Source organism: Nyctereutes procyonoides, unplaced genomic scaffold, assembly GCF_905146905.1.
Source record: "Nyctereutes procyonoides isolate TBG_1078 unplaced genomic scaffold, NYPRO_anot_genome, whole genome shotgun sequence".
NCBI lineage: Eukaryota > Metazoa > Chordata > Mammalia > Carnivora > Canidae > Nyctereutes > Nyctereutes procyonoides.
Genome location: NW_026575043.1, coordinates 1,644,874 through 1,663,436, shown reverse-complemented (window position 1 = coordinate 1,663,436; position 18,563 = coordinate 1,644,874). Strand labels below are relative to the sequence as shown.

The window sequence follows — 18,563 nt, the reverse complement described above, 5'->3', positions numbered from 1 at the left end:
AGCACCGGGGCGGGGGCCAGGACTTCGCTTCCACCACATGGGATGAGCTGTGCAAGGTGGAGGAAGGCGGCGCAGAGCCGGGGGACGAGCCCGGACCGGACAGGAATCCCGGGGAGAAAGAAGGGGGCCCCAGCCTGGCCAGGAGGGGCATTTTTGTCGGAGGAGGTATTGGGGGAGTCCCTGAGCGCCGCGGGTTCCAGGGGGGCAGCGCGGACGCCCATTCCCTCTTCTCCCCCGAGAGAAGCCGTTCCCGTGGGGCAGGAAGGGCTCTCAGCTCTTTGAGATCGAGATTCACAGGAATCTAACAGGATTCACAGGAAGGGTTAGCCTGGGAAATGAGAAAGGGAATAGCCGGGCCCCGGAGACGTCAGACGCAGGTAAGGATGTGTGGATCTGAGGCCTCTGTTCAGGGCAGCACTGAGAGATTACCTAAAATCAGAGAGGGAGGGACTAGAAGGTACTGACACGATCCAGGCTCTGAGGCAGATCAGGGACAAGGTGTGGGGCAACAGGCACTAGGATGTGGTCATCCCTGGCTGCCTGGGCCTCACCATTTCTGTAGTGCATCCATTGTTTCATGACACCCAGAACAAATTCCTCCGGATCACCAAAGAAATTATAAACAGAACCAATGAAGACCTTTCCCAAGGCCATACCTGTGCCCCAAGACAGATTTTTCTCTAGGGACTCAGTCAGCTGCAGATTGACCCAACATACTGTCCGTGCCCAGCAGGAAATGCTATAAGGTCATTCCTTTCCCAGCAGTGCACAGAATCTTGTGAGAGTTTGAGCAAGGGTGTGAGGTCGGGGAGGTCATGACCCATAGTGGGCTGAGCAGTGGGACAGTCCTTGCATCCATCCCACTTACAGACATCAAGGGTCCAACATGAGGTTCTGGGAATGGAGTGGCTGGGGTCTTAAGAGGTCCAAGGCTGCTTTGGGACTGTGAGGTGCAGTCTGGAGAACTGAGGAAAAGACAAATCTCATATGTGGCTGTGCTGAGGAACTGTCTTCTTGCTGTTCAGGGAGGCCCCTGCCCTAGCTGTCAGCCTCTCAATTCTTCCACTCTTGCTCCGGACCTGATACAGTTGACTCTTTCATCACTGAGGCCATTACTCCAATGTCACTGCCTTAGGGGACCCTTTACTGTCCTCTCTAGCTGAATCAGTACCCTACCTGTCCCTCTCTTCATCATCTTTATAAAACTCCGTCCTGAAAAGGATCCTAAATTATTGTCTTATTTTCCATATTTCCTCTAGAGTATAATAAGCTTCTTGACAGGTTGGCAGTCTAGATCCTCTCAGGGTCTAGAGTTAGGATGATGCTATTCTTAGCTATTGGCTATTCAGACATTAGTGACTTGGAGAGGAAGAGCTTTTCTCTGTGTTGTGTTCTTTCATAGGGTAAATTCAAGAAGAGACCTTTCTTAAACTGAGGCAACATGCCAGCTGAGAGGCCCTTTGATTTTCTGCAATGGACAAGATAAATGGGCACAGCTGAAAGGAGACAAGATTATTCCACTTGTTATTTCTGAATATGCATTTCTGTTTTGCAAGCATATAGTATGTCTCTTGGAGCTCTTACTGACTTCATGGTAAGGCAATTGCCATGATTAATTTGTAAGAAATAGAAGTAATCTGCTTTTCTTAGTGGCCTGCATGGTCATATATAGTGGTTAGTACTCTGGTTGTGACTGTAGTGGGGATCTGAGTATGGCAGTCTGGAATCTACTGCTTTCATTCCCTCCACTCCAAAACTGAACCTAAGGCTTTGATTGGAAGCTAAGTTTTGTTCCATTCAGAAGAAATATATAAAGAAAACCTTCTGTGCTTCTTTTTGGGCACTGTTGGTCAAATCAGGAGGGGAAAGAGTGAGTTTTCTCAATTTATTGTTCTCTTTCTCTTTCCACCTCCATTCAAGGCAGTGCTCACTTTAAAAAAAAAAAAAGATTTATTTGAGAGAGAGCACCAGTTGGGGGGGGGGCAGAAGAAGAGGGAGACAGAATCTCATCTCAAGCAGATTCCACGCTGAGCTCATTGAGTGAGGAGCCCCCATGGGGCCCAGGGCTCAACCACATGACCATGACATTATGACTCTGAGATCTTGACCATGAGATCACAACCTGAGCAGAAACCAAAAGTCAGATGGTTAACCCACTGCACCACCCAGGCATCCTCAAATTATGTTTTGAGGATGAGAGGCCATGCAGCTGCTTTACCCAAGGGAATTTGCAAAGTCTCAGAAAAATGAAAGAACGTTTTTTTTTTTGAAAGAACAGGTTTTGAAGGTAAATAAGAATGACTTATTTTTTCCTAGAGTCACATGGGATAAAACTTCAGGAGTGAAGCTGTTAGGCAGGCCGACCCTCTTCATGAATGGCTTTGGATGCCAGGTAAAGTATTTGGACAAGCTCTCTAGCTAAGTTTGCTGGTGAATGAATTTAGTCTGGACTGTAACTGAATTTGCACCTCAACACCGCTCCAACAAAGGCCAGAACTTAGAGCTACATGCAAAGGCCAGGAGGAGGGTCAGAGCATCATCAGAGTGGTCCAGGCAGAGAAACTGATACAGTAACTTTGGTGGAGTTACGACACCTTCATTCATTCTACAAATCATTTGAGTGCCTACTGCTGTTCCTAGGCTGTGTGTGTGTGTGTATGTGTGTGTGTGTGTGTGTGTGTGTGTGTGTGTGTACGGGGGCGGGGCAGGAATCACAGTGCCTCCCAGGATTCAAGGATAGCTGCTAGGTGGTAGTGACCCCTGGCCCTTGGGTGAGAAACTCTTTTGAAGTCTGCTCTCATATTGAATTTTCTGGGGAGGTGCTGAGGAACACTGCTCTGCACGTGGAGGAATGACATTCCCTAAGGCAGCATGGTGCATGAGAGGAGCAATCAGTTCTTGATTTTGAAGTTGGATACAACAACCCTAACCAGCAGGGTGATTGGTGGGACTTTCCTCTTCCAGAGTCTGAAGATCCCAGTGCAGGAGTTCAAAGTGAGTTTATTTTCCTGTGTACAAAATATCAATCGACTTATCTGTGTCAAGAACAAAATGAATCCTGAATCCAACCAACAGAGACGTTAAGAAAACATATACTCCCACCGTTCCTTTTACAAATAGCAGGTTTGGGACTGCAATCAGAAGTTGATGCAAATTTCAGGAGAATAAAAATGCATCCCTTTTGGGAAAATAGGTGGAGTGCAGAGTGGGAGCTGGGCAAGAATCTAGGAGCAAAGGGGCAGAAGGTGCATTTTTGTCTGCATTGGTCAACTTGACAGTCTGGGAGAGAAAGAAGGAAAAGTTTGTGTTCAGTCAGCCTCTAAGGGTCATCCAGGTGCTGTGAAGACAAATCAGGCAGGAAGTAGGTCAGGCTATGGGGTAACAGGGTAGGTTGGTAACTGGGGTCATCACACTAGGCAGATGACATTTGAACCTTCTTTATTTATTATTTAAAAGAATTATTTATTTATTTATTTATTTATTTATTTATTTATTTATTTATTTATTTATTATACAGAGAGAGGCAGAGACATAGGCAGAGGGAGAAGCAGGCTCCCTGTGGGGAGCCAGCTGTGGAATTCTATCCTGGACAGTGTGGAACTCAATCTCAAAACTCCAGCATCACTCCTAGAGCCAAGGGCAGCTGCTCAACTGCTGAGCTAGTCAGGTGTCCCTCCACTTCAGAGTTTCAAGGTGACTGATGTTTTAGGCTAAAAATTAAAAAAAGTGATAAAGTCTTTTAGGCTTCTAAATGAATTTGAAGGGGGGGATTGAGTCACTCTAGAACAGTATTATTCACCATTCAGGGAAATGCTTGAGATATCTGATTAAGGCTTTAGTTTTCTTAAAGTTCTACTGGTTACAGCGCGTTGCTAATGTCCATCACTTACTAATGATCTGGGTAATCTAGATAGCCTTTACCTTGCTAGGAATTTCCAAAGCAGAACCAAGCATAAGTACACCCAGAGGTCTGGTACCAATGAGTCTGTAAGTAGGAAGGCGCTGCCAATGCAAATCCCAACATAGTTTTGTACTGCAGGGAACACACCAGAGCTATTACTAGTGGTTGTCACTAGCAGTGGTGGTGGCATCTGAGTTTTGAATCCAGGATGTATTTCCTCTTCCAAACTTTATTTTTTATTTTTTATTTCCAAAAGCACTGTTTTTATTTATACAGAGTCCTAACCACTTCACAGTGGCAGGAGGAGTGGGAGCGGTTCCTTTTTCAATCCCGGGGCCTCCATGATGTTGGTCTGTTGTTACCAAACACAGGCAAGTGGTGTCATGGATTTGGCAAACTAACTACAATGTTTAGTCTCTCTCTGCTAGAGCAACAAGGTGAGCATCAATCTCTGCTTCTGAAAGAATCCTGAATTTAAGATTTTCAACTGTAACTACTCCAACTTCTATTTCTGAAGGTTTAAAATCAATTGATAGAACAGTTGATAGGCATGTAATTGCAGTTTCCACTGTTTGTTCAAATGTCGGATCAAATTTCTTCTTCACTTTTTTTTCAAGGAAGCTGCTTGACTCCGTTTGTTTAACTCCTGCTGCAGTGGCTTTAAACCCACAGTAGTAACCTGCAGGATCACCCTTGTATACCTGAGGGCCTTGTTCTTCATCTATACCAATTAAAATCATACCACAACCAAGAGGCCTCATTTCAGCATTCTGTGTGTAGACCTGAGAAATATCAGCAATTCTTTTGCACAGCATGTCCACAGGAGTCTCATAGCCATACTTGTATTTCCAATTAGCTGCCTCATAGTGTAACCTCTGCACCTGGGATCTGCTGTCAGCTGTCATTCCTGTCATCACACAGCCAAGGTTTTCAGTTATCTTGAATGAGTTAGTCACTGTGCTGGAATCCAGTAATTTGTCAGGTACTTTCTTCTGTGTGACAATTACTGCAGTCTTTCCCTCTAACAGCTACTGATGTAAGGCCACCCTGGTCAATAGCCTTAAAAGCATATTCTACTTGGTAGAGCCAGCCCTCAGGTGAAAAAATGCTAATATGACGGTCAAACCCAGCGCTGGAACCCCGGGACATGTTGGTGAACCCACTACTTCAAGCACTGTCTCTGAGCCCCGTCTTCAAACTTTAAACTTTCCTTTAAAAGGAAAAGTTTGGGCTACATTATCCTACCAGGCCACAGCACAGCCAGGATGGAAGGAGCCCCTGACTCCAGACCCTTCTTTTCTCTTTTCTGATGCTCAAATTCTTTCAGACTCCTCCCGCACTCTCCCAGCCGTGGTCTTAAAGGAGGATAGAAAAATTCATCCTTTACTGGCCAGGATCTGTTCTCTGTCCTTCTTCTGCCAGCTGGCCTGCCCTCGTGTGCATCTGTGACCCCCCTTCCCCCCCGCCCCGGGGAGATGAATGCTGGCAGGTCCCAGGGACCTGTCACTTTGGGGCAGCCAAGCATGGAGGTGGGTGGGGTGGCTGTTCTGCAGGCACCGGCCAGTGAGCTCCATCGCATTTTATGCCGCCACCCTGTCCTAGCTGAGCCCAGTTCCGCACCCTGGTCACCTGGTAGATACAAACTCCAGGTCTTCCCTGTCACCTTGTGAAGGGCTCCCCACCTGCGGGCTGCTTCTCACTGCAGCAGGTTCTTACTCCTGACCCGAGATTCCCTGTGTCCTGCCCTCATCCTTCGGCAGCTTCTCTCTTCTGTTGGTTATGAAATCACTGTCAATTGTTTCCGGATAGACCTGAGCAGCTGAACACTGGAGGAAATTAAGCGGGATTCTCTGAGAGTTCTGTTAATTCTCAAGAAAGCATTAACAAAGAGGCAAATGTCCTCAAAGGGGAGACTTTTTCATGCAAAATGGGCAGGTATAGAAGATATTATGAGTTGATTTATGCCAGATTCTTGTCTTACTCTTTTGTATGTCTTTTCCCACTCCTCTCATCTTCCCTCAATCCTTCTCAAGGATGTGGTGATGGAACAAGAGTTATAATGCAACTTTTATGAGGACCTCTTTATAATAAGACGGCTTCAGAAGGATTATTGGGTGCACGTTGGTTATAAATAACACAGCATACCACTCCCATTCCCCCACCAAAAGGGAAGAAGCTGCTGAGCCAGCCAGGAGTCGAACCTGGAATCTTCTGATCCGTAGTCAGACGCGTTATCCATTGCGCCACTGGCCCTGCCGACAATGGCATCTTTTAAAGCATTGTTAATTAGTCTTCATGAAGTGCCTGGATTTTTATATCACCCAGTCTCTGGATGTGGCTCTTGGGCACTGGGCCCCCTTCCGCTTTTCTCTGCTCTTCAGTTCCCTGGCTGAGAGAATGTAAAGCTTTGCAGTCTATTGTGAAGACTCGTTAGTTCAATATCCTGCCAACCTCAGGACGTTGACCTCTCGGTGACAGACCTGCAAGCTCCCAATGATGGCGTTTAAGGCTTAGCTGTTGGAAACTGGAAATCAGGGGCCAAGGCCAATGTGAAGGAACAGAATGAAGAAACACTCTTACAAACCTAATGGGGTGAATTCTTACCCAGTTTGGGTTTTGTTCTTTCCTGTGTTCCCAGGTAGAGTGTATACACAATTGTGGCATTGTGATGTCAGCTGCTGTTTGCTCAGCGATCTTTCTTACCAAATTGTATATTCTTTGAGGGCAGCTCCCATAGTGTCTACAATAACTAATTTTTCATTAAAAGTCTGTGTGGATGGATGAAGAATTGAGAGCATAAAAAGGCATAGCTGGTGGTATATGTAGGTAGGCATTCCGTGTCTGTATTCCGTGCTCTCCTAACCCTAATATTTAAATGGAAGAACAGGGAAGGACCATGTACAGCTATGGTGTTCTCATTTCCTGAACATAGCTTGGAGGCTCACAAATGGTTTGCTTGCTTTGGAGCTGGGGCTGGGCAGGTCCATTGTCTAAAGCTAGGGATAGACAGTAGGGCTGGGCAGGAGCTAGTGGCTGAGAATTAGGGCTCCTCCTAAGTGAATAGACAACTACTCTGATGATATGAAAGAAAAAGATTTGGATGCCTGGGTGGCTCAGCACTTGAGTGCCTGCCTTCAGCCCAGGGTGTGATCCTGGGGTCCCGGCATCGGGCTCCCTGCTTGGTGCCTGCTCCTCTCTCTGTCTCTCTTCATGAATAAATAAGTAAAATTTTTTAAAAAGAAAGCTTAGTGAACCAAATGCACACCAGATTGACATTTTTCATATCATTTAGGTGGTTTGTTTTGAGTTTTCCCTAATGCCAGTGATCAGAAGGATTTAGAACATAATGCTTATGCAAAAACTCACTACAAAACTTACATATCTACCCCTAAAGAGCACTCCTCAGTAACAGGAAACTTTCAGCAACAGATCCAGAACAATTGAAAATACAACATTCGATGGCTTAAACAAAGTGATTTATTTTTTTTTAATTTTTATTTATTTATGATAGTCACACAGAGAGAGAGAGAGAGGTAGAGACACAGGCAGAGGGAGAAGCAGGCTCCATGCACCGGGAGCCTGACGTGGGATTTGATCTCGGGTCTCTAGGATCGCGCCCTGGGCCAAAGGCAGGCGCCAAACCGCTGTGCCACCCAGGGATCCCCCCAAAGTGATTTATTATTACACATAGTCCAGAGGGTAGGAAAGCTATATGTCAGGTTAATTCAGTGGCTTCATGATGTCATCAGATCTCAGATTTAAAAAAAAAATATTTGCGCACTGTCCTTTTCAACCTGTGGCTCTCATACTCCAGCTGGTTTCCCTGCAGTTCCTCAAACTCAAACAAAAAGCAGACAGGCCTCTTTCTGGTATCTCTTGTTGAGGACAACTTCTCCTATACACTCCTAGTAGATCTTCTCCCACACTGGCCAGATTTGCATCACACATTCTTACCTAACCCAATTATTTCCCAGAGTAGGACCACTGTCATTTAGTAGATCAATCATCATTCTTTGTTTGGAGCTGAGAATGGGGTCCATCTCCTCCAAAGCCAAGGAATACAGAAAGTTATGTGAATAAAAATATTTTTCTGTTGGAAAAGAGGACTGAGGGCAGTGGTGCAGGGGACTGGTGGTGGTGTAGCCAAGCAGTATTAGCTGCTATACTCGGCTCCAGCCCCATATTTGAAATAAAATGAAATAAGTATTTTTAAAGCATTTTTGAGGGCTGAGAGCTTACATTAACCTTCACTGGTTCTATAGCTAGATTTCCAGGTCCTTCCAGAGCCTCAAAGAAGGATTTTGACCTATGGTGTGTGTTCAATACTGTGTTCAGTGCAAGTACATTAATTGCATATGACATTAATTGTACATGATTACATATTGATTCTGATATTGCAATTGTATAATTGTGGCTATTAGTAATGCCATACATCACAGATCTTTGTAACTGTCCAGTTAAACGATCCCACAGTTTCTAGATTTGAAGCATCAGAGGCTGATGTGCACAACACAGAACAGAGCACTGGAGTTCAACCTGAAATGGTTGCCTCCATCTGCTTCTCCAGGATGGAGCAGGAGTCTTAAATTATTAATTCCAGAATCAGTAATTTATGCCATCTATATTTGTCTATAACAAATCTATATCTCTCAGTGGTTCCCACACTTATTTTTGCAGTGCCTGTATAGCTGTTGATATTTTTAATTTGTTTTATCACCATGGTCTGCTCATCTCCAGCATTACTGTAGTTTAACACTTTCTGTCTTAAATTTACTCCCTATTCTTATCATTATTCATTAGAAGAAACTTGATGTGGAAAGAAAGCAAGTATAGAGAGAAACCCAGATTAAAATCTTGACTCTGCCTTTGATTAGCTATGTGAAATTTGGACAATGTAAGTTTTCAGTTACTGCATTACTTTATCTGAAATAGGAGGACTATAGTCACTTTGCAGATTTGTTGTAAGATTAAATAACATAACACAGGTAAAGACCTGGCAGGTATTTCAACTGTCAATAAAATACAGTCATCATTGATAGCAATGTCCAGTTCCTGTCCTGTCTTCTAAAATTTAATCTCAATATGTCAAAAGGCATTTACTGCATATTCACTTGCCAAGCAAAATGTGAACCCCTAAGGATTTACAGATAAAGCTTAATCCTCCTTTCTCAAGGAACTAACATCTAGTCAGAGAGACCAATTTAAACTCGTCATTACAATAAAACAGGAGAAGTGCTACCCCAGAAATAAAGAAGAAAATGTGTTAGCAACATGGAAGTAAATCAATGAACTCTGGAGGGGCAACCAGGGAAGGCTCTCAGGGAAGGCTCTCCCAGACCAGATGTCAGTGAAGCTTAATTTTTATTTTATTTATTTGAGAGAGAGAGAGAGAGAGAGCAGAGAGAGCAAGCACACACAGAGAGAGTATGAGTGAGAAAGAGCACATTCCTCACTGAGTGGAGAGCCTGCTTCAGGATTCGATCCCAGGACCCTGAAATCAGGACCCTGAGGTCAGGACCTGAGCCAAAGGCAGACACAGTCAAATGAGCCACCCAGGTGCCCCAAGTGAAGCTTAATCTTGAAGGAGAAGGAAATTTGACCTTGTGAAGAAGGAACTAAAGGGCAACAGGGCTCAGGATGTGCAAGATTAAAAGTTGCAGAAGGTGCCTGGCATAGTTGAGGAAAGTGGTTTCATGTAGTAGAACTATGGTTTGAATTGGCATGGAGAAATGAAACTGGAGAAGAGGCTGGAAAGGCAGCTTGCGGAACACACTAGACTTCAAATATACTAACAATAGTTTTTTCTAGATTTTGTAGGTTCGTTTCTTATACATTTTAACTTCTTTTGCATGTATGACATGCACTACAATAAAAAAATTAAAATATTTTGAAAGATAGGTTGGTGCCAACTTGTAAATAACTTTATCAAGATAAGGCATTAATCCTGAGGGCAGGAAGAAGGTAAAATAGGTTTTTAAAGAGAACATTTTCAGTTCTATATCTTAGGAAGATTGAATTAGGCTCTACTAGAGGGCAACTGCAATGGAGGAGGAGCTAGATTTCTAGACCCCCATAGTCTGAGCAGGGATGGCAAGGATTGCTCTGGCTACTGAGTGTGAGGAGGGCTCAGAGAGGGGAACAGAGATCTGGTTGTGGTGGAAAGGCTAGGCTTTGGTGATTCATCCAAAGTGGTAAGCAAGGAGAACTTAGGATAATGCTTATATTTATGGATCAGGAAATTCCATTGATCTTCATTGAATATTAAAAATAAAAAGTATCCTGAAGGAAATGAGTTCCACATTTTAGTTTCCAAACTCTCTTTTGTAGCCCTAATTATACCAGAACTTTCTTTGAGTCTATGAACTACCCCTGTATCTTTCCAATAAATTCAGCCTTGTTACTATGCTTTTCTGGGGTGTCTGGCTGTCCTGTCTCACCACCTGGCCTGGAAGTCCTTGGAGGACAGTAGCCCTGACTTAACCTCCCTATCACACTTTGCCCTGTGCTTTACATGAGGGAGGATCTCAGCAATAATTGTTAACAGAACAGGAAAAAAAAAAAAAAGCAGAACACAAATCCATTCCTTGGTGATGTCAAGAGAAGTAAAGTGTTTTGTTTGTTTGTTTGTTTGTTTGTTTCTGATGCTCAACATTCCCTGAAGTCATAGCCCTTACCTCCCTTCCCCTATGGTAATGATCCTGGTTTACCCTTTATTCTTTTAATTTTTCTGTTTCAGCTTTCAGCTTTTGATTACACTGTTTTCTACAGAGGACCTTTTTACATTGAGGTCATCCTAACCTCTTCAAGAGTAGAACCTTGTAGTCCTTTCCTGTGTCCCCATTGGTAGGAACATTCTGTGACATCATAAGGATGTGAACTTTGCCTTCCAACAAAAAGGTGAAATCCTACCCTGATGCTCCTGTTTAAATACACACACACACACACACACACACACACACACACACACTTCTCAGGGGTGCCTGGCTGACTGAGCCAGTGGAGTTTGTGACTCTTGATCTCAGGGTTGTGAGTTCAAACCTCATGTTGAGTGTAGAGATTACTTTAAAAAATGAAGGGCATGGGATCCCTGGGTGGCGCAGCGGTTTGGCGCTTGCCTTTGGCCCAGGGCGCGATCCTGGAGACTCAGGATCGAATCCCACGTCAGGCTCCCGGTGCATGGAACCTGCTTCTCCCTCTGCCTATGTCTCTGCCTCTCTCTCTCTCTATCTCTCTGTGACTATCATAAATAAATAAAAAAAATTTAAAAACATTAAAAAAAAAATGAAGGGCAACTGGGTGGCAAGTTAATTAAGTGTATCACTCTTGATTTCAGCTCAGGCCATAATCCCAGGGTTGTGAGCCCCGTGTTGGGCTCTGCACTTAGCACAGTCTACTTGAGTGTCTCTCTACCCTCTCACTCATGCTCTTTCTTTCTCAAATAAATCTTTAAAAAATTAATAAAAAACAACACGTCCCATATTTCTCCACCCACCAATGTCTGTTTTTATGGCTTATGCCCTTAGTTCTAACTTCTAATACTGAATAGGCAGGAGTATTGTATTCCTGTACAAGGCTGAAGGGCACTTGAGAGCGAATACAGGGTAATCAGGAAAATATCTGGGAAGACATTAGGTGGAAAACAGTTTTGTGTTAAGGCTGCAATGGGTCATACTACACCTTTCACCCCCTTCATCAGAATCATGTTAAGATATGTAATGCCTCCGACACCACCGTTATTGTCTAGCACACCGCTTGGCCAGTGGTGGGTACCCTGCATGTTTGCTGTGGAAGAAATTAATGAGTAAGTGAATAAATAAAAATGATGAAAGGACAAAGCAGAGGGTTGCTAAGAACCTTTCTTTAGAAGTTTTAAAAATGTAAATTCTGGGAAGGCTGGAATTATCTTTGTCTATTCTATTCACTTCTGTGTTCTGAGCTCCCAACATTGTCTGGCACAAGGCAGGTACTAAATAAATCTTTTTGGAATGAATCAATGAACAGGAACAAAAGGCTCATCCTCAGAGTGGAGGGTTGTCCATTTCTGTTGGGTATATACTATGCTAAAATATTTATCAAATTAAGTAGGATGTTAAAGTGTGCAACAGTAATACATTTCTAACTCGGAACTATATAGCTTTTTGTGTCAATCAGTTGTACTATTAAAAGAGGATAGCCTGATAATGCCATTGGCTGGGGAAAGAAGGGATATTCATGGCAGGAAATCAGAGGTAATTCAACAGGGTAAAAGATTGCTTTTGACAATCACATGCCCCTGGAAACCCAATCCTGAGACTTAGGAAAAATAGATGTTCCAAGGGAATATCTTTAAGTTACAACGTTGGTGGAAGCCCCATTGAGAAGAGCATCATATTTTGTTAGCTCCATGGCTCCAGAGAGTGTGATTCTTGAGCATAGTTTGGGACTGGTGGGATGGGGTCCGCAAGACAGATTCCAAACCTTTCTCGATAGAGGATCTACAGCTGCGCTACAGAAAAACAGATTCTCACATAAGCCACTATCTTCTCAAAGGGTGGTACATGACCAGTTCCATTCTAGATGCCTCGGAGAGGTTAATTCATTACCTGTGGTGGATACCCCTTAGGGCATTAGGGCACCTTAGGCTACGTCTGAGGATGGACAGATGCTGAGCCCCCTACACATTTTCCACATGAGAAAAGCTTAGGATTTTCTCAGGGTCTATGTATCTATAAAAAATTCAGTACACTTTTCCTCTGGTGCCCAAATCCCCTTTCTCCCCGGTGTTGAAGGCAGTGGGACATTGCTTAGTGCTCTTATCTTCGGTGGTAATCTTTTATCTGAGTTGCAAGACAATCTACCCTTAAGGACAAATATTATACATAAACTTCAAGAAGACTTCAGGGGCTCTTTTTCCTCTTTTTTTTTTCTTTTTCCTCTTTTGAACTTTATATACACAGTATCTTTCACTTGACTCCACATTTTTTTTTATCTTACCTCACAGCTTTTGTTTTGATGTATCATATGCACGTGAAAAATGGTAACTTTCTTTTTTTTTTAAGGAAAAGAAAAACAAGAAAATGCTTGGGATGGAAATGTCAGCTAATTCAACGTATTTAATGCCAGTTAATCCAACATAACCTCTCTTCCGCCTCGCCATCCGCAACAAAGACCCCAGCACTCTGGGGAAACCCGCACGCGCACGCACCTGGGGATCGCTCCTTCTCCCATCCTCCCATCTCAAAACTCTCCTAAGTATGGGGTCTTAAAAAACAAAACAAAACAAAAAAACAAACCCTGGTTTAACGTAGCCTAGAGGCAGCCGGCACTCCAGAGACTCCATCTTGGGCCTGTTTCAGTCGTTTCCCCTGGATAGTTTCCACTCCCCGGAGAGGAATGCCCGCGGGCGAGGAGCTCCAGGCTCCATTTCAGGGGCTGTTTCTCAGACCGCGTCAGCGCAGCCAACAGCCTCCAGCACACTTTGGTTTCTAACCTAATTGTCGGGAGAGAACCGGAGAGAGGCGGGGGCGGCGGCGGCGTACCTCCCACCCCCTGAGGCTCCGCGAGGCCGGGTGTTCCGGGGGCGCCCGAGCGCCTGCACCTGTCTCCCACCTCCACCCCCGCACCCCCGGTGGCCGGGAAGTGGCCGCCGCGTTCCCGCCGGCACAGCGCCCCTCCCCCCCCGCCCCGCGCCCTCAGGGCCCCGGAGTGGGCGGCAGCCTCGGTGCTCAAGAGGCGGCCCCGGGGCAGGAGGAGAGCGGGAGCACCCTGGCCTTGCCCCCAGCGGAGACCTAGGACCGGTCTCCGTAGGCCGTGTAGCTAGTGACCGGAAGTGGGGAGCAGGTGCTCCAGTGGCGCAATCGGTTAGCGCGCGGTACTTATACAGCAGTATGTGTGCGGGTGATGCCGAGGTTGTGAGTTCGAGCCTCACCTGGAGCATCATTTTCCAGCCAGAGCGTGCAAGAGCCTTTCCTCTTTGTATTCCCACGTCCTCTGGACCATGTCGCACCACCTTTGATATGTTTGATGGGTTCTCTAGCAGGTCTCTTCACCCTTCTCCTTGGCGCTTTTGCAATGGAACAACGTCAAGCATTTACAGACGGAATCCGTGATGCTGCAGTGAGTTAACTTCTCTTTATCCGCCCCGTGTTCTGCAGGCGTTCTCCCATGAACATCTCCTGACACCCCGTCTTCCCACTTTGCCCTAATGTTTGGTGATGGATACTCAGGGAGCCCCAGCACATACTTAGAAAGTGCTAAGTAACTTCCCTGAAGCGATAAGTGTGGAACTCCAGTAGAGGGAACTCAAAAATGAGAAATAGTGTGCCATCCCGGCCCTATTAAAGTTCCAGCTTGGGGGAACAATGAAATACTGATTTCTGAAGGTCACCCCTAGTATTTACCCCTCCCCCCACTTGAGTCTACCCTGATGAGCCAACAATCCGAGACCATAGAGCAGCTTTTGCCACCTGACAAACAGAGCCTGGCATCTGCTGATAATCCAGCAGCCTAGGACTGGAAGAAGATGTGTGATAAAGAGACCTAGAGACCAGAAATCTGTAGAACACCACCACAGGAATAAGCATACTGTTGTTCCTGAGGTAGGTAGGAAGTAGGGAGTGATTTTGACTTTTGACTCCCTTAACCCATTTTACTTGCCCCTCCCCCTTAACTCTGACAACCACCTGCCTGTTCACTGTATCTATGAGCTGGGTTACCCCCTCACCAAAAACAAAACAAAACAAAACAAAACAACTTTTCATGAAGCCTGAGGCAGATGCAACAATTTTTCAGAGGCGGGATTCAGCCAAACTTTTATCAGAGTCAGGAAAACCAGCAGCAGGACACAGACCACTGAAGGCTCCAGCCTCAGGCACTGTCTTTCATGTTAAAGACTGCAGAGCTCATTTGATTCTTCTGTCTTTGGACAGAATCTCTTACATATCTAATTCACAATTCTCGAGCATAACTTGTTGACCCAGTAAGACCACATTTCCAATATCCTAATTAATTAACAAGGGTAAATTTCACTAAAGAAAACCAATTTCATTATGTTAATTAGCAGAGCCTCTGGCGTTTATCAAAAATAAACAGTTTTTTAGTGAACACTAGTGCATTGTGGTTTCTATGATGCCAACTGACCATCCTCCAGATTGTGATATTTGCACAATGTCCTGACCCTAGAATCATTTAAAATCATTTTTTTAAATTTTTTATTTATTTATGATAGTCACAGAGAGAGAGAGGCAGAGACACAGGCAGAGGGAGAAGCAGGCTCCATGCACTGGGAGCCCGATGTGGGATTCGATCTCAGGTCTCCAGGATCGCGCCCCGGGCCAAAGGCAGGCGCCAAACCACCGTGCCACCCAGGGATCCCCTAAAATCATTTTAATACACACATTTATATTATGCTATATAGTTGATTAATTTATTGGTCCCTCTCTGTATCCATACCAAGATTGTGGGAGAGTGTTTGTCTTCATCCACAGTAGACTATATTTCTGAAATAGCTCTCATTCTTTTCTGAATGTGACCTTGGAATTGCCTCACCTATAATTGGACTCTTTCTCTTCCCCGTGAAGTTGGACTGGATTTCTAACTCCTTGGAGTAATGGAATGCAGTAAAAGTGATATTCTGGGGCTTGTGAACTCAGGCATTAAGAAAATATGTCAGCTTTCAATTTGCCTTTATTTTTTATTTTTTTTAAAGGATCTTATTTATTTATTCATGAGAGACACAGAGAGAGGGAGAAAGAAAGAGAGAGGCAGAGACACAGGCAGAGGGAGAAGCAGGCTCCATGCAGGGAGTCCGATGTGGGACTCAATCCCATGTCTCCAGGACCACACCCTGGGCGGAGGGCAGGCACTAAATGAATAAATGAATCTAATAACATTTCTGCCACTGCTCTAATGAAGATATTCATTATCTCTGCCTGGACCATTATGATGGTGTCCTAACCCTGTTCCTGACCATCAGAATTTACCCTGTATAAAGACATTCCTGCCTTTCTCTAATGCAAATTCAGTCATGTGACATTTGTCAGTTGATTACAAACTTTTACCAGAAAGAGATGTCCAAAATCCTTAGCAAACTTTTTTTTTTTTGAGGAGAGCCAGCTAGTCTTCCAACTCCTGAAATTTTGTTCATTGTGCCCTTTCTGCATGCTACCATAGACTGCTTCTTCCTCATTTCATCTTTGTTCATTTTTCCAGGTTTTCTAGTCCATTCCCAAAATGCCATTCTGTAAGGCAGCTAGATCCTTCTCAGTCCTTAGGTGAAACTGTAGGCATAGATTTAAGCAGAGGTGGAAAAAGAACTGGGAAGGCAGATGGAAGAAAACATACCAGGGAGACTCACTTCACTGGTCTGAGAGCAGCCCCTGGAGAGAATGAGAGGCAGAAGCAAGGTTTTCTTTTAATTTTCTGATTGGATCAAGGCCATAATTCCAAGTTTCAGTATTAGATTCAGTTTCCAAAAGAGGCCTCCAGGAACACAGATGTTTCACAGGATCTTTGATTCCAAAGTAAAATTGAAGAAAGCCGGAGAGGTTCAAAATGTGTTCGCCAACCTAATGGCGGTGCCTCTCATTCAAACACACACTGTCTGTGACCACAACTGAGCACCGCCTGGAAGTCATTATCACTGGGTTGTTCTTATGCTCAGTGACCTATTGTAATTTACTCAGATGCTGCTCAGAAAGCCCCTGGGATCAAAAAGTTGTACAAGTTTTCCCTCTGCTAAATGCCCAGGGTTCTTTCTGCTGTCAGCTGTGAAATGACTGTTTGCTTCAGTTCCAAACACCTTTTACTCATTCGTCTCATTTCCATCCTGCAGACAAACTTAAAAGAGAGAAAATGTTTACAGCCATCACCTCCAGGTCCTTCTGAGATTCCACATGGCAGAGACTGGGGCCTATCAGGGCCTGCTTTTCTCTGCACACTTATTTCTTCCTTGAGCTATCCTCACGTTCAACACCCCACCCTCTGCTCAGGCAGATCAGTGTCCTTCTAGTCAGACAGGAGGTGCCACTGGGCCAGGTGGAGGGCCTGGAGATCAACTCTTCCAACCCTGTGTGGGGCCTTAGGTAGAATCTGAGCCTGATGAGCTAAGGGGCCAGACACAAAAGTTGGTGGTCCTGCCCTTATCAGGCTTCTGAGGACACAAGGTGCAGTGAAGGGCAAATGGGGCCCCAAGATGGGCCTGGGGGTCAGAGAGGCGACCAGGAGAGACTTGTCCCAGCCTGGCAATGGCGTGACAGGAGCAGGAAGGGCTGCAGGTGGTGAGGGGAGGGGAGGGTCTGGCGAGGACTGGCTACCAACTGCACATATCCTTTCAGTGCACATTTTCCAGGGTATTCATTTCCTCCCATCTTCAAATTAGTTGGGATGAGAGTGTTTCAGGCCAGAACGATAAGCATTTTATCTAATCTTCCTACACAGATTCAAATCGCTGTTTTTTTTTTTTTTTTTGTTGTTGTTGTTTAAATTTGCAACAGATTCAAAACGTCTATGTCAAGATTCTTTGGGGACGAAAGCAGACTATGAGCTCTGAAGGGTGGAAATTCCTACTGTCGCTCCAGAACTCCCAGAGAGCCCAGGAGGTACCCTACTTCCTGAGCAACCTTTTAATGCCTCTGGTTTTCCCCTGATGGAAGAACAACTGAGCCAGGCCAGCCGGATATTCTTCGGTCCCTTCTGTTCAACGTCTGCGCTGGCCAGACCAAGGGGCCAGGCAGCCAGAACCATAGAGGTCTGTGCTTTTCGGGCGGCGGCCGGAAGATGCGCTCTGGGAGCAGCAGAACCACCGCGGCAGGGTGCGCAGGGTGGGGAGGCCCGCGACGCCCCCAATGCCACCACCCCCAACCCCACCCCAGGGGACCAGCAGGCCATTTTCTGAACAGATCTGTAAGTTCGTTTTCTTAGGGCGCTGTTAGCAAAGGGCAAGTTCCCACCCGGGGCGCCAGCTTCCTGCCCAGGGAAACGGGCCTGCTCCCTGACCGGCAGACTTTGGGGGCATAACAGCGGAGGAATGGGCGGCCAGGGAGCTAGGCCTGAGCGCCCGCAGCTTCTATTCCACTGATTGCTTCCTGGTTCCCTGCAGCCGAGTCACCTGTGAGGAAAGCCCAGCCTTCCCTAAGGTGTCCTGAGCACAGGCTTTTCTTTGCAGGAGGACCTGGATCGAAGATGAGGAAAAACCCTGACGCTGGATGTACTGAGGAGTCCTTGACCCTGCTGGTACCCGAGGTGGCCCCCAGGCTCTTGGTCTCCTCACAGGAGAGAATCCAAGGGGAGGCACAAGTCGGATGAGCCATACAAGTAGGAAATTTGAAAGCAAAAGTGCACTCCCAACATCCCAGGATGTGAGAGGGGTGAGCTGAGGAGGGAGAGAGTGGCATGCCCTGGGGCTGGGTTTCTCTCTATTACTGACAGTTGTTAACTAGGGGGCAGAATGTTTATTACTTGGGCCTGGAAGCAGGGTTTCCCACTGTTTCTTCCTAACCTGCTCAGCAATTTCCATTTCCGGTGGTGGCTCCACCATCTGGGGCCCCTGTGGTGTGATCCTGCTCCTTGTGGAGTGCTGCCAGGACCTTCCTCACCACTGGCCACTGCCTCCTCCTTGCTGGCCTCCGGGCATCCCATGAGAGCCTCACTGCCTGCCTCCAAAAACCTGAGGTTTGTGAGAGTT

General features: G+C 45.6%; 2 non-coding genes and 1 pseudogene across 2 annotated transcripts; 1 reads left to right on the top strand and 2 right to left on the bottom strand.

Annotated features, from left to right (window-relative positions):
• Positions 1-4,311: 4,311 nt before the first annotated feature.
• LOC129507579 (proteasome subunit alpha type-6-like) lies at positions 4,312-5,085 on the bottom strand (annotated as a pseudogene).
• A 996-nt stretch (positions 5,086-6,081) lies between these two features.
• TRNAR-ACG (transfer RNA arginine (anticodon ACG)) lies at positions 6,082-6,154 on the bottom strand. The gene has a single exon. It is a non-coding gene; the product is annotated as a tRNA-Arg (tRNA).
• A 7,568-nt stretch (positions 6,155-13,722) lies between these two features.
• On the top strand, positions 13,723-13,816 carry TRNAI-UAU (transfer RNA isoleucine (anticodon UAU)). Its single transcript has 2 exons — positions 13,723-13,760; positions 13,781-13,816. It is a non-coding gene; the product is annotated as a tRNA-Ile (tRNA).
• The last annotated feature ends 4,747 nt before the right edge of the window (positions 13,817-18,563 follow it).